The sequence below is a fragment of the Synchiropus splendidus genome, chromosome 3, assembly GCF_027744825.2.
Source record: "Synchiropus splendidus isolate RoL2022-P1 chromosome 3, RoL_Sspl_1.0, whole genome shotgun sequence".
Classification (NCBI taxonomy): Eukaryota; Metazoa; Chordata; class Actinopteri; order Syngnathiformes; family Callionymidae; genus Synchiropus; species Synchiropus splendidus.
The window spans coordinates 4,648,310-4,664,517 of record NC_071336.1 but is presented as its reverse complement, the minus strand read 5'-3'; the positions used below and the strand labels follow the sequence as shown (position 1 = coordinate 4,664,517).

Sequence of the window (16,208 nt, the reverse complement as noted above, 5' to 3'; positions counted from 1 at the left end):
CATTTGCCACCTGTGATACAGTATGTGACACCCACCATTTCATTCCAGCCTGGTCATGTGAACATCAAACGTCAACTTGTATTCAAGCAGCTTTGTTCATGCTCAGGTCTTGCAGAGTCTGACGCTTGAATAAGAAGCAGACTTTAATGTATTCATCTATAATCAGGTAGCATACATTTTCAGCCAACCTGGGAACATCTTTGTTTGGTCAAGCGAATTGCAACATGACATGGTGAAAATTAAAAACGAGGGATGCTCCAAACAATCGGCCACCGATCAAGATTGATGTTCTTCAATAGATACTTCTCAAGTTGGCCCAAACACATAAGAGTACAAAAGGGCCCAGGTGTATTTAATACCAGCAATAGCTATAAAGCAAATGCTGGTTACAGAAGTGACACGTTGGATCAGTCAGACCGACCTGGGCCCGCAGTCGTCCAAAGGACTGTGCTTCTGATTAGACACATTCCTGAAATAGAAAACACTACTCTTTGATACTTGTTTTGGGCAAAACAAACAATCGTGGCAGGTATGTAAAAGCATCACAGAAGCCGATAGACTACATGTCTGTGGCTTGAGGCAAGTTGTGGAACTGATTCACCTGCTTGCATGAAATAATGTGATTCTCATTCTGCCATTCCAGTTAAAACAAGCAAGTACCGCACTCAATAGAGGGCCCATTCTCTCCACCTGTGACGGGAAGATGATTCACTGGGCCTGCCAGACACCATCTAGGGACAGCATGTACTGGGCCGTGCGCAATGCCAGAGCAGACAGACAGAGAACAACAACACCTTGTGCACTCTGACCAGAGAGACAATGATGGGAAGTGGGCTAGTTCAGGTTATGCTTTGAATAGATTCCTGTATTTAATGAGGATTTGGTTTCAAATAAAAGAAGAAAGAGAAGAAAGAGAAGAAATGAAATGGTATTGCCATACGTGCAGATTGCCAATTCAGAATGCCAACGGATGAGCTTTCATGAAAAGTAAGCTGTGTCATCAACAATGAGGTTATAAAAGACACCTTACTCCTGACACTGAACTGACAACGGTGAGCAGAAGTTCCATCTAATATAGACTGGATTTATTTGTTTTTTCCTTTTCTTTAAATCTAAAAATTAACATCAGGAAACTGGAGGAAAAATAAATAAATAGATAACGTATTGACACTGTGTTGCAGCAAGGTTGTTGCAGCCTTGAGCAGAAGTTTTCACCTCCACAGAAATTCTACTCTAAATGAGTCTGAAAATTTTTACTCCAACAGTTTTTCTACCTCCCACAATGATGAACTCGAAAACTGTTTTCGTTGCTTTAATGGGTGGTATTTGGAAGTATAGCCTAGTATGAAAGCACTTGGGTTGCCGGCATTGGGCCATCAGCACAGGGATGTCTCAGTGCATGCACCAGTCAGCTGGACATGACCAGGCAAATGAACAAGTCCTGACTTCATTGCAAACCTCCAGTGGAACTGCATACCTGCTTGTACTAGTTATGTGTACATTGCACACATGCATATCTGGAATTAGTGACACCCTTGGAGTACAAAAAGGCGCAGTGATGACTAAATGTTTGTGCTTGTTCTGGAGTGCTGAGGCGTGCCCTCTGTGTTTCGACACAGGCCACCTGCCGTCTGGGATATGGGTTTCTAGAGGGAATTAGGGGATTCTGATGAATGAACAAAACAGACATGAGTAACCCGGTCCAATACTCTGCTTATCTACCAGCTTATGTTGCACAAAGGAGGCAGATAAGCCAAGACACGTCAGGCGTAGCAGTATATGCTGGAGTGAAGGGAAATGAGGCCAGGCGGAGTGAAGGGTTGAGGAAACACACCAGGGTCAGGATGAATGAATCTTTGTTGTACAGTTAACCATTGACCATAAACCCTCATTCCTTAGCATCACGGTCATTCTACTCCACACAATATGAAAACCCAAAGAACCAAGCTTTGCTAATTTTGACACGAAATCAATCACAAAGAGAAAATATTTATGGTAAACAATTTCACCATGTAAATTTGAATTTAACTTTATTGCTTTGGCCTTAATGTTCAAACGTGTGGGTGATGCAGAAAAAGCACATCACAGCACATCCCATTTTACAAATGCAGCAACATCTGATATTTCATTGCTACTTGTTTATTAGAAAAAGTAAACTTTTTTTCTGAATTATTTCTCATTAAATGTGTGTCAGTTCTCCACTGCGTTTCCCGATGAATACTTCTCACCAGTGGTTTGCAGACTCAGCTGCTGCACCTGCAACTAATGTAGTCTAACAGAAAAAGAAGACCAATTAGTTCTGCTTTAAGAATCTTTCTTAACACAATGACACACTACTGCTGTGGTATTCTTAGATCTACAAAAATGTCAACCACTTGACTATGCACGGGCCACAGTTCATCAATTTTCAAATGATTTAAATAAAAAAACACTTGTAAGCACAGAATGGGTCAAACAATGTCTATAAAGTCAAAGATTTATTGACATGATTCACTACTGAGTGAATACTCAGAATATTACTGAATATGAGGGTGATTATATCAAGCTCAAATTTTTCCAAACTTCCACTCAACACCTATTCCAACGGACGAGTCTGAGAACACACACACACACACACTCTGCTTCTTCTCTGAACCAAATATTTTAGATACAATACGTGAAGTTGGGCGACTTGGTATTCCGTCAATAGTGACGTTAATCATCACCCATAGCTTCTTCTATTCATTGAGGTGATTTATGGTTTACATAAATCACCTAAACTGAACAAGACATTAATTCTAATTATTCTAATTCTAATTCTAATTCTAATGGCCCTCTATTGCCAAGCAGCAGCTGTAAATAAAACTACGGGCAGGAACAGATTGAAGGCGCACGTCTGGTGGTTTAGGGTCGCAGTAAAGCGGAACTTGCAGGCACAACAGCACTTTTGGGAGGACGAAGGAGGGGATCCAATTCCTCCCAGATAAACAGATGCAAATGAATAGTTTTCAGATGATGGTTTGAAGTTTGCATGAGTTTAAAAGAAAATGTAGAAGATAAACTCATCCATGTTTTTCAAAAAAGCTTTCTCCATCACTACACTTTTCAGTTTTCTCCATCACCACACTAACTTTGTCATCACGCCGTTATTTTATCTTATTTACCTTCATTCTAGAGGCTGCAGTCGAAATGATGAGGTCCAACCCAGTGTTATTCATTGCTTATATTTAGATTGAATATCTGAAACACAATGGTCTCTGCAAAAATTCATGCTAAATTTTTTGAATTATGATAAGCATCTTAATATTTTTGCCCCATATTTTCCACTGGAAAAATGATACTGCCGTATATTGTTGCACTCTCTGTCGCAATACTAATCGATACACGGAATATATGGAAAATACCAATATTTTATTAAAACATACAGAGTGGATTAGATAGTTTGCCATATTTAAAATATGTATTTCCCTATTAAGGAACGTATCCCAGTTTGCCTGCTTGCTTGGAATTTTATATTTACATCGTTGCCTCACAGTCACGCTCCATCTTAACAAACATTGCCCAAAGAGGGACATGAAACACCTTTTTCGTTTTCTGCTGTCTTGTGATGACACCTGCACTGCTAATGTCTATGGTCGCAACACAGGAGCTGGCAAGTTTGGGAAGGAAACATGAAGATAATGAGTGGTGACTGGGATTAAATCATGATCAAGGGTTGATCGACAGAATTTGATGAACTCACGCCATGAACTCGAGATGTGAAAAAAAAAAATTCAAAATTCAATTCACACCAAATTAAGATGATGGACATCTGCCAGTTGCCTTGACATACATAAGCTTGTCCGAGCACCGCTACTACGTGACACTTGTGAAGCTGTGAAGCACATGATTTAATTCATTATTTGGTAGAAACAACAACTTGTGAACGTGAAAAACAAAGTGTCAAAAAAACCTTCAACAAACTGCAAGTCAAGCCTCGATGCAAGTGGCATTATATATGAGCGGCATTACATATGAAACAGCAACAGCATGATTTGTTGAAACCAGTCAAAACTCCCGTAAACACCAATGTGTGAGTCTAGCGGCTACACCCAGGCATTACAGGGGAACTGGAGTCCGTGGCTCTTCCTTCATGAAAGTAACAGGAACAATTGCAAACCAATCTTGTTTGAAGGGGTTGTGGGAACGAGTGTTAACTCATTGCATGGCAGCTTATCATTCCTAAATGAAGAAAATGTCCCTGGTCCTGGAGACAGGAGGAGAAAGTCGCCTCCAAGGGAACGCTGGAGCTAATGAGCTGAGCTAAAAAGCACAAGATGGAGTGATCCTCAATAAAAAAGATCAGCAGTAATCTGGTTCCTGCATCCCTCTCTCCCATAATGTCCTAAGAGATTATGGCTGCTTCGTAAAAGCCACTGCACATCACATGGACCTGATGAGAGCCACACACCTTTCTGTGGCTACAGGGGTGCAGTGGCAGTTCAAAGAATGCTGAGTCGCAGAAAAAAAGAACAAATTGGTTCCTGTTTTTCTTGACTTGATGCATCTGAGCAGATACCAATGACTCTAGTATCCACTTACCATATCTAGCGCATTGCCTGCAAGCTTTGAACGGCATCAGTGACTTTCAAATTAGGGCCTCGGCTGCTGTGGACTCTTCTGTCATGTCAGACGCATCAGTGTAGCCCCCGAGGTGCATGCTGAGTTTGAATCTAATCGTCATAAACAGATTGTCCTGTTCGTTTACATTAGCATAAACGGTCAGAGCCAGGAGGAGGAGAACACGGAGTGGCTGCACGGCAGAAGAAGAGAAATGGGAGGAAGCCCACTGGTGTACACTGGTGTTGTTTTATTAAGACGCCAAAAATCATCAGGGCAGTTATAAGAAGAAGTTGGCGCATCTACTCCACACAAATACAGACAACAGCCTGTGGAAAGCTACTGCCACATGATCCGACTTCAGATGCTTTTCTGAGATGTCACGGAGATAACGAGGAAAAACTGAAGTTTAGACAGTCTGATCAGCTCATGCTCATTATTGTTAGAACAAGTAGTTTTCCACTTTTCACAAGCACAGTACTTCTTCCTTCACGTTTCTAAAAATTACATTTCAGCGTTTCCCGCAGCACTGCATCGTCAATCACTGCAGCGTCTCTGTAACTGCGGACAGCAAAGTGAAAGGTTCTCTTGAATTGAACATGTGCTTAAAACTACCATTATAAACTTCTCCCGAATTTCCGCTTGCTTCGTCTGGGTCTGTGTTCCACTTGCAGCAGAGATGGAGCAGTTGATCAGATGACCGTGTCTGCAGAGTTTCGTCGGACAGACACACAGGTGGATCTAACCAAATCTCAACTCTTGAGAGTTTCTTGTGTCAAATGTCCAATCAAAACCACATTTATGAACTACAGTCATCTACAGCGCCAAGCTGCAGCCCACACTGGGATTTCCCTGTTGCTCTCACAGTAAGATGGAAATAACGTCAACACATAGTGTTATATTAAGAAATTTTCCCAGATTCACGTCACTTTTCACAGGTTTATTTCTTTCCAGTTTGTTCCTCTCCACTCCATCTTGGAACGGGGCTGTACGTATCTCCGCAAGAAACAGAATCCTTGTCGATTTGAAGCGGTGAAGTGGTTTCAATAAATATCAAGTTTGTAATTCGATAAGAGGTCATTTTTGCCTTTTTACTCAAAGCATGACCAGCTACCCCATGGAACATGGAAATATGGTTAATACTTGAACACAGGTATTGGATCGGTATCGGTCGATACCCAAAGCCCAGAATCGATGTCAGGAACATAAAAGAGCAAAAATATTCTTGCAAAAGTTATTAAAAATATTTGGGTAGAAACTTGCTTCTTTGATGTTTGGAGAGAACTTCACCCTCATCAAAGAGATTACACACATTTATCAGCATCACACAAAGTATATTGTCAAACAGATTACTTAATGCAGAATGAGTATTATAGGACTGTAAAATAGCGGTGATGTATCAGACCACAGTGCAACATACAGTATTTTAATATCAAATTACAATTATTATTATTAATGCCGGGAAAAAGAAACACTATGGAGAATGAATGTTGGAATTCTTAATAATAATCAGTAGTACAACAAATTAAATTAGAAAGTCAAAACTATTTAAACTATTTATTCAAATAATGATGACCATGAAAGTAATCCATCGACATCATAGGACGAATTAAAAGCTATCATAATTAGGGGAAATTATAAGCATTTTCAGTAAATTTAAGAAAGAAAAAGAAAAAAAGTACAAGGAATTAACGGAAAAATTTAAGACACTTGAACAGAATCATAAAGAGAGACGAAGCGGTGGGACTGACCAAGACATGAAAAGGATAAGACTGGAAATTAACATTATTACAGAGTGACGGAGACATTAAAGCAAGATATGTGAAGTGATTATTGGCAAGAAAACTACAGAGACAAAAGATAGAGACACAAGTAAGTAAAATTTGAGATCCAAAAAAACAATCTATTAAAATATGAGCCAAAAGAAATTCAAACTGTGAAGTGAACTGTAAACTATGAAGAAACTATACACTCAGTCCACAACAACAAATGAAAAGCTTATCGAAAAATTCCTGAGATCTTCACTTAGATCTTCCAACAGCGGGCAAAATACAAAGTGAACACACTACAAACATAACAGAGGATTTTTTTTTTTAATTTAACTTTAATAAACTTCTTAGATGAGGATCAAATAGGATTCATACTAGGTCGCCAAATGCAAGATAATATCAGAAGAACCTTACATACTATGAATCATATTGAACAAGTATACAAACTGCATTGAGAAGTTTAGATGCAGAAAAATCATTTGACCACATTAACTGGGAGTTTTTATCAAACATAAAAAATTGGTTATTATTAATATCTAATCATCATAATCTAAACATTCTATAATCAACCTATGGCCAGAGTGAAACTTAATGGTTCTCTTTCAAGAGGTGTCATATTGTATTACTATTTTCATATCATTATTAAGAGGCACAAGGCGAGGCTGTTGTTTCAGTTCCACGCTGTTCGCTTTATATGTAGACCCATTGGCACAGATAATAAGACAAAGTGATCTGGTAAAAGGCATAGAAATTAAGAGCATAAAGCCAGCTTGTTTGCTGACGATGCCATGATATACTTATATAACAACTAATTCAAATCCTATTTGGTTCATACTCTGGTCATGAAATAAATATATCAAAAACCCAAATACTTCTTTACAACACTACTCTCAAAGACACACTAAAGAAGTACATAATAAATCGGAATCTGAAATCATTGAAAATATTAACTTAAGGAATAAATATACCTAAAAATCCCAGTAACATAGATTTAAAAAATAATTCACATATTGACAATGTAATAAGAAAAGACATGGGGCTATGGTCTACTAATTCAATGATAAGAGTTGAGCAATAGATATGAATATCCTCCCACATATGCAATATACCACAATCACAGAGGGAGGAGACCTAGAATTCGATATACTACTCTACAGTAGCAAAAGAGGGTGGGGCATGCACTACCAAACTTAAAAGAGTTTTACTATGCAGCACAATTACATCCTGCCTTGTCATGGTGCAACAATGGTCATGTGATTATGTGACTCAGTTAATACAGGAGTTGTTCATACACTACTCTTGGGGAAAAGGAGTCAATTCAGTTTCACAATGATTTGGAGGAAAACCTGATAACTAAGGTCACATTAGACATATGGGCATCAATAATTAAGAAACCAACAACAGGAAAAGAACTAGGCCTCCTGAAATGGACTGCATTTGATCAGGTATGCGAGTCTAACAAACTAATAAATACATTCAAACGGTGGATGTCTAAAGGGTTACTGCATTCCATAAAACAACCAAGAATGGGATTATAAAATCATTCCAAATAAGACACATACAGCATATTGATTTACCATCTTTAAATAGGCAGAGTGCAGAGTCCAAAAATTAAGGTATTAGTGTTGCTAGTTCCACAATTCCAGTGAGGTGGCCTCCAACAACAGTGGTTGCCTGGGTTACCAGGGTGCAAAGTCAACTATCTCTGGGTGGGATTCAAATTTTAAGAACACTGCTGAAACTAGCTAAACAGATTTCTCTCCTTTCCCATTCAAATGCGCCAATTTGCATAATAGCCAGGCAAAATGGAACTACGAAAACAAATGGTTGAACTCAAAGAAAACAAAGATTCAGCCTTACAGAGATCAACACAGGACATCAAGCACACTTGGTTATTTGGGCAACCAAGGAGTGTATGCAAAGCAGCTGACAGGGGCCATTAGAACATGGTATTTAAATGTGTTAGCAATCGCGTCGACAAGGACCACATTCATCTCACATCACATGAATATCAAAATCATGTGGTGTCACACTTCTCCATATCGAAACCTCCTTGGCCTCTTCTCTCACAGCTGTAGCCAAACAGAATCAAGTGTCATTTATGATGGCGAGGTTTGGAACCATGTCAATTCACATCAACAGAGCAGAGGTTGACTGATTCCTGTAGAATAGAAATATATGTAATGTTGTCTCACTGACCCAAATTGTGCTGAGCAGAGACAGCTATGCTGAGCCATTGCACAATGCTGGCGCACTATGGGCGTTTAAAGGAGGCCAGCTCTGTGGGAACCGCATGTTAATTATAGACTGTCCTGTAGATGTGTTGTGTTTATATATATGTGATGAACCTTTGACATGACATGGCAACATCTAACAAACGCCTACCACCATTAGCAAATGTTTATTCAAAGAGATGTGACGACTGGGCAACCAAATTTCCTGATTTATGCATGTGGAACAATGTCCTCAGTCTGTCTACTCAGTAGCATTTGTGAGCATCACGCAGAGGCACTTTCAAACTAGGCAGTTGTGCTGAATGCACCACACAGTAATACTATTACATGATCAATTTTAAGCAGATGCACTCAGATACGAATAAACATGTCACTGTGAGTACCCGTAACAAGTAATAGGAATGTTTAAGACAGAAGTAGACAGCATGACGTGCCAACGACACACCACAGTTAGAATTTAAACCACACTGGACCACAATTTGTTCCCAAATAGTGGCGTAGAGCAGTTGTAATCACTCCGCCTCGAACGCATAGCTTCCCTTTGTCTGTGTTGAGGATAAGCAGTGGGTGGCAGGACAAGTCAATGGAGTGCATTCCCCCAGCTGGAATCCCCAGCCTGCTGTTCTCAGTGATATTCAAATGCCAAACTGATGTATTTGCACCTTGTGACCATCACTCCGCGTCAGCAATATGCATATGCTTGCGATTATTGTGCTCTGCAAAACAACGCCCAGATGGAACATGGGATAATCCTGGAACAAGCGATTACAAAAAACCCTCCCAATTAACATCTTTTGGAGCTCTCTACACAATCAATTTTTCATGGTGGAGGATACGCGTCCCTGAATCCTAGTCTCCTGAGGTGATGTGATGCATTGGCCAGCAGTGGTGCTTTTATGTCTTGTTCTTGTAGCAGAAAAACTGAGATAGCATTAAAGTCAGTGATGAAAATGCAAACAACGGTTGCATGATATGATGTGCATTTCCCTGAGGATTCTTGTAGGGAAGGATGTGGGACTGAGGGAAATTGTGTGGGGAGGTGTGTGAGGCAAAGGTAGTAGATGATCGAGTCAGTGGGAGGATGGTGTCGTGGATATGTCTGGGAGAGAAGAAAAAAACTGTCTTCCAATATCCACAAAATTCACCAGTAAATTACCTAATTAAATGCTTCCCAGGATCACCACAGGGGGCATCCAGTCTAGTGGCTCCATTCAGCATGAGGACCCCTTTATTCATTTTTAATCCAAAAAATAAAAACATGAATACAACAGGAAAAGGAAGTGAACACGTTGAAGAATGCTGGAAAAAGTGTGTGTTACCTGGGCATGAGCAGCAGCTGAGGTCTTGGCTGCACTACTCACATCATAGACGATAAATCCAAAGTCAGGCCTGGAGGGGAACACAGTCAGAGTGGGTTTCAGAAGATTGACCAAAACGATAATAAAATGACGTGAAGTTGACATGCTACAGTGAGTTGATCATTTGTTGAAAATAACATGAAAGATATTTATATTTAATGTGTTAAGACTATGATGTAGTAGGAATATTGTGACGGTCTAGATCTTGTGTTTGTGACATCACAAACTCTATTCAGTCAGTTTTATTTTGGGGTTACATATCGGTAAGCACCAATTTTCTAAAAGCCTGATGTGCCAATAGTGAGATTTGCCCAAACTTTTGTTTTTTATTGCAGACAGAAAACACCTTCAATATTTAAAACTTGTTTATTGAAAAACAAAAACAAAGAAAGAAGAAATTTCCTGGCCTTAGGCACAGCATGACTTGGTCCTGAATGACCGAAAAAGGCAGGCCATCTAGACCATGACTTCATTTACATTTATTTGATCACTTTCCACATCTTGTCAAGTACGCATCAAGCACAGTCAGCTCCATTGTCGCGGTGATGCTTCAGCATAAAGTCTGATTCAAAGTCTGCGAACAGTGCTGAAATTTACCAGGTCCAACTTTGCCAGATTAATGCCAGATTAATGCAGAACAAAATCAAGACACAGAAAGAAATAGCCATCCCTCGTGTCAGAGTTTTGAGGGTGGAGGTGAACCTCAACACTGTGACGAAAGTTGGATTTCTACTTTTTCGTGCAGCAGTGCTTTGTTCCATACTCCGATTTTATTGAAGTGAAAGATTAATGTACTGCATGTCTACAAGGACCGAAGTCGATATTCTGCGGTGATTAAGGGTTGTTCTTTTTGCAGTTCTATAGTTAAATAAAGGTATTATTTATTTCAATCGTTGCATCAATTTCATCATAACATGTAGGTATGGCCCCAAATTCCATTTTTTCCATTTGGATGTGTGGGAGTCCAGTTTTCACTTGCTTATTTCAGTGACAAAAAACATTTTTACAGCAAACAACTAAAATGTTCACACATTAAATAGAAATAAATTTTTATTATTAATTATTATTATTATTTTATAAATTTATATTTCCGTTTTTTTGGTTTGTTTTTTTCTCAAGAAAATGTCATACACACATGAACAACAGTCAAACATTCAAAAGTTACATGCACTGGTAAACTAAGCCGTAAAACTAGTTAGTCTTTGTGATCTACTGCTTCTTGAAGTTCCTCAGTACACTTGAAACATGGGCTTATCGAAATCAAGAAACTCTTCACTCTACAGGCACAAGCACAGTACATGGTCATCATCAGATGGGTCTGATGGAGTAAGATGGTATTTCACATTTCAGGCACACAACTCTCTTCCACACAAAAAGTTAATAGCCCACATTGTGTCAAATTTCACGATTTCATTTTGTTTCATTTTAATCAGCCAGTTCCACGATTCCATGATCGTGGAAATAATGTAGTGTGTGAAGCACCCTTGTTCACAAATGTCACAGGCAGATGAGAATAAAGTCTAGGGCTAGATAAAATGGATAAAAAAAAATGCATTCAATTTTATTGAATCTTCCCTCCCACGCCTCCCAAAAACAGAAACTAATTCAGTAAATAGTTAATTCAACGCAAAGCAACATGTTAAATATTTGTCATCGTCAATAAAAAATACTCATATAATGAATGATTTCTGAGCTCCCACTAAACTGGAAATTATTGACAGTTTTTCAGTGGCCTCATCATGAATCTTTCTGTGGTGGTTGCAGCCGTTTGTGGCAGGATGAGGAGCTAGTCAGGTCACATCAGCTTTTAATGTGTGATTTATGAGCAGCTAACAGGAGACGGCGATGGGCTGCCGGACAAAGAGCTTGTTTTAAACCGCATTAGAGCTTCGCAGTAAATATCCCATTCATCATTAGCATTTTGATGGTGGCCTTCCACTGTCACCTTGTTTCCCCTGGTGCATATTTCGCTTTGGCTCTGTGTCAATCCATATGTGAGCTGCTGTCAATCTCTGTCATTTTTATTAGCAGCATTTACCAAGCTAACAGCAAACAGTCTTTTTCTCTGTACACCCTAACAATATGAAGAAATGAACAGCAGACAAATCCAAGTGGACCACAACGATTTGGCTGAGATATCTATATACACACATATCTTGCGCACAAGTGAAAGGAAAACGTCTTCATGTGTAAATATCTGACTGATCGCCACATCAGAGAGTGATCACTTCATCAAGATGAGGTACAAATCTGAGATTAAATAATACATTATATAGATTAATTAATTGCAGACCATAATTAATCGATCATACATTATTTCAGCAACAAAATATATAATGTTAGTTTAAAAGCTAACAATCAATAACAATAAAATTTGAAACATATATAAAGGTTGCTGTAGTAAAAATCTACTGAACCAAAGCATGAGAACCATACTCCACGAAACTCTGTCTGTACCACTACAAGCCTTGACATGTGTGAACAATCTAGTGGAGATGAACCAGCTAAAATGAATGACATACCAGTGAAAAATGTGTCAAACACTAAACTCACTTATATCAAACAGAATCCAGTCGGGGAAAACATAAAATTGCAGTTTCCATAACTGAGGGATAAATAAAAATGTATTACCTCAACTAATGCATCAGAAGCCTCCCTTAGATTATTAGCTTGACAAAGACAGACACAACTTGAATGGAACAAACAACTGGCAGTACTTTGATATGCTATATATACATTTCAACTGCAGCTAGACATCCCCGTTGTCAAAGCTACTTCGGGAAAATATTGTAATTGCTCATTAAGTGATCAAAAAGAAGCACACCCAAGACACTTCTTCATGATTGTTGTTCATTTCGCTGCCCTGAGGCTTCATGTAATGTCGGAGAAAAAAAAAAACTTGATTCAATCTAAGCAGGCCAAGACTCACAAATCACTTCCAGCCTCAAGGCCAAATTTGCACTTTGACAATCTTCAACATTCTGAAAACACAACTGTAGCAGCTCAATACAGTGTGTCAAAAACAAGTCATGATGAGGAACCAAAACAACATGGACTAAAAGCAGTGAGTGCACACTGACGGATCTAAGGCGACGGGCTGTGGTGTGTCTCTATAAAAGCATTTACTGAGGCAGAGAAGCATGGTCAGCCCAAAGCTCATCAAAGAGTGGCTTATTTTCCCAGCCAAGTGGAAAATGTGCTGAAAAGGAGAGCGAGAAGCAATAGTGGGGAAGTCAGCGAGAGTAACCGGGCCATTGTGCTGGTTGCTGACCCAAACACCAGTGTTACTGTAGTCACAACAAAAGCTCTAATCGAAGGATAGGGCTTTCCAATAAAAAAGACCCAGGGGGTGTGACTGTGTAAGTGACAGTTCTCTCTTTGCATGTTAAGGCCAGAGGCAACCACAGCGGGCTGATGAAAATAGTGTAGAACAGTATAGAATTGAAATTGGGTATCCCTCGGTCCGTGCTACACCAAAACTGGTTTCTTTTCAGAATGGGTTCAAAATTGTGTTCATTAGGGTTCCTCTTACCGATTCCCGACTGTGAAGTCCGAGTCTACTCATTGCTGTCGTACATCCTCACGATCCTGAATTGACTCTTTAAAAACTGACAATCATTACTAAACAGTTTCAGTGAGCAGTATCACAAATGGAATTGTTCTAATCTGAAACAATATCCTAATGTATGTATAGGTTTCTCTGAGGAACCGAATCGTCAAGCAGTATCGATAAGGGAATGAAAATTGTTCAAATCTCATCAATTACCATCCCTACATATGAATAAGCCGATTCCCCAGGACAGGTCCTCTCCGACCATCGCCTGTTGAGCATGGGTGTTTCAATGGCGTCACAACTCTAAGAAGGCAATGTGAATGAAACACAACATCATGACACAACTGATTATTCAGAAAAAAATGAGAGCCATCCCATGACTTAACCCAACCCCTCTGTCTTTCTTTTACATGACGCATTGTCTATGGCATCTAGACACATCTCACTATAACTCTCACTGGGGTCAGCCCGTTCTCACAACTATGAAAAGAAGTGGTCATGACTAACAAAATGTTGCTCACAAGAAGTACTTGGTACCAGAGCTCCATAGGTCATAGGTCAATCATAGATTTTGTAATCGTATCATCTGACTTGCGGCCGAATGTTCTGGAAACTCGGTGAAGAGAGGGGCAGAGCTGTCAACAAATCACCATCTGGATGAGGATAATCACCTCTAAGTCCGAGGCCATGGTTCTTAAACAGAAAAGGGAGGATTGTTCTCTCCAGGTAAGGGATGTGTCCCGGCCTCAAGTGGAGAAGTCTAAGCATCCTAGGGTCTTGTTCTGAGGAAGTTGGAGATTGATCGTGAGCTGTGGGTCATGACTGAAATGTCATCCCGGATACAAGCGGCTTAAATGGGTTTTCTCCAAAGGGTGGCGGGTGTCTCCCTTAGAGACGGGTTGAGAAGTTCTGTGACTTGGGAGAGACTTGGAGTAGATCATATCTCTACACTGGACCGGGAGTGTCTCGGGATCCCCCAGTTGGAGCTGGTGGATGTTGCCCAGGAGAAGAGTGTTTGGTGTGACCTGAAACTGCTGCCCCCACGGCAAGGCAACGGATGAGCGGGCGGATGGATGGATGGACAAAAGTCAGCACAATACCCCATCGTGATAGCTTCCACTCACTGCCATGGAATCTTCGAATTCGGTAGCTGTGAACACTCTCATCATCTAGGACATGCATCACAGCTCATTTTTTATTTTAATTTAATTCTTTAAAAAAACATGTTATGAAAAACATTTCTTTCATCAGTTCTCCTCTGCGACACTTCCATTTCTCTCAGCAAGGGAAACATCTTGCTTATTCAGGCATGGCTTTGTTGGGATTACATACATATCCACTCAAAAACCCTACCCATCCTTTCAGCAGAACATAAACTCAATCAACAGGAAAATTGTATGGCTGACACCAGTGAGACTTGACACTGAAGGTCCTTCAATGGATATACAGTGTGAATGGGCTATCAGTTGTTTCGCATTTTTCTTTGATGATAGCTAAGTAAAGGAGCTGTTTGAAGGTAAAGACCTGTACCATCGTTTACAACAGGGACGCCCACACTTGCATGTGAGCTACCAACAAAAGGACTAGGTCAAAATGATCTACCTACTATAAAATTGCAAAACATACATTTATTTCTAAATATATTGAGAATTCTTTATATGAACCATATATGGTAATGTGCCTTGCATAACTGTGTGATATACCATATTGCTGAATACAACAATTTTTGTCCTTACCTTACTCTGATGACTTGTACTGAATGGTATCAGCCAGAGATGCGTAATCCGGACAGTAGCTGCTGACAGCTAGCCTCAAGCACACTTTCAAATGATCATCAGTCAAGGTGAAACAGTTCTTGGACTTGATGATCTTGTGTGAGAAAAGGCTGACTCACATAAAGAAGTTGAGCTGAATAATGCAGTTAAACAGGTTGCACATTTCCTCATGCTGGGGTACTTCTCCTCTGTGAGTAGGCACCAGAAGTGTCCATGAGCTTTGGACTTCAGCTCAATATTGGCTTGTGATGTCAAAATTTCCTCCTCTACTATCGCAGAGTTCAGGCCAAAGAGTGTTGCCATTTTTGATGCGAGTGAAACAACCTCAGCATCTTTCTGAAAAGGCCAGCACATGAATGTAGCGATTGGCTCGAGTAAAGCAACGTCTTGAAATCGTTTCTCAAACTCAGACACTTATCAGTCTGTTCTGCCTTCTGCGCACACATGGCTTCCCTTGTGTCTCCAACTTGGAGACAAGGTTTTTGAAGTTTGCCAAATCATAACGCTGGAGCTTTGACGAGAAATGGTGCATTTTTCATTTTCGTTCCTTTTCATTTGTTCACAGCACATCGACCCTGACCTATGACTTTCTTTTACATGACTCGCTGTCTATGGTATCTAGCCACAAGTCATCTCACGAGAACTCTCACTGGGGTGAGTTCGTTCTCACAACAGCCAACAGAAGCGGTCATGACCAACGAAATGTTCCAACCACTTGAGAAATGCATATTTGGAGGCCCTGTTTCAAAAGTCTAGATAAAAACCTGGTAGCAACTGTTGCGTTACAAGATGGCGGTGGCATATGACCAGTGTTGGGACTTAAGGAACTACGTTATCTTTTTTAATAACGAGTGCCATAACGTGTTCCTTTGCAAAAATTACCAACGCATTTATCATTACTGCGATTTAAACATGCTCGTTACTCGTTACTTCACATGCAC

At 39.9% G+C, this 16,208-nt stretch overlaps 1 protein-coding gene across 25 annotated transcripts in view; it reads right to left on the bottom strand.

The window, feature by feature from the left end:
• Positions 1 to 16,208, bottom strand: part of LOC128755626 (adhesion G protein-coupled receptor L3-like) — a 207,692-nt gene that overhangs the window by 167,227 nt on the left and 24,257 nt on the right. For 23 of the 25 annotated variants that reach the window (XM_053859459.1, XM_053859471.1, XM_053859479.1 and 20 more), the window contains exon 2: positions 9,901 to 9,970. The exons of 1 other annotated variant lie outside the window; for it this stretch is intronic. The gene's annotated coding sequence lies outside the window, so the exon portion shown is untranslated. Of the gene's footprint in view, positions 1 to 9,737; positions 9,808 to 9,900; positions 9,971 to 16,208 lie in introns of all 25 variants that reach the window. One more of the 25 variants, XM_053859457.1, reaches the window with a different exon arrangement.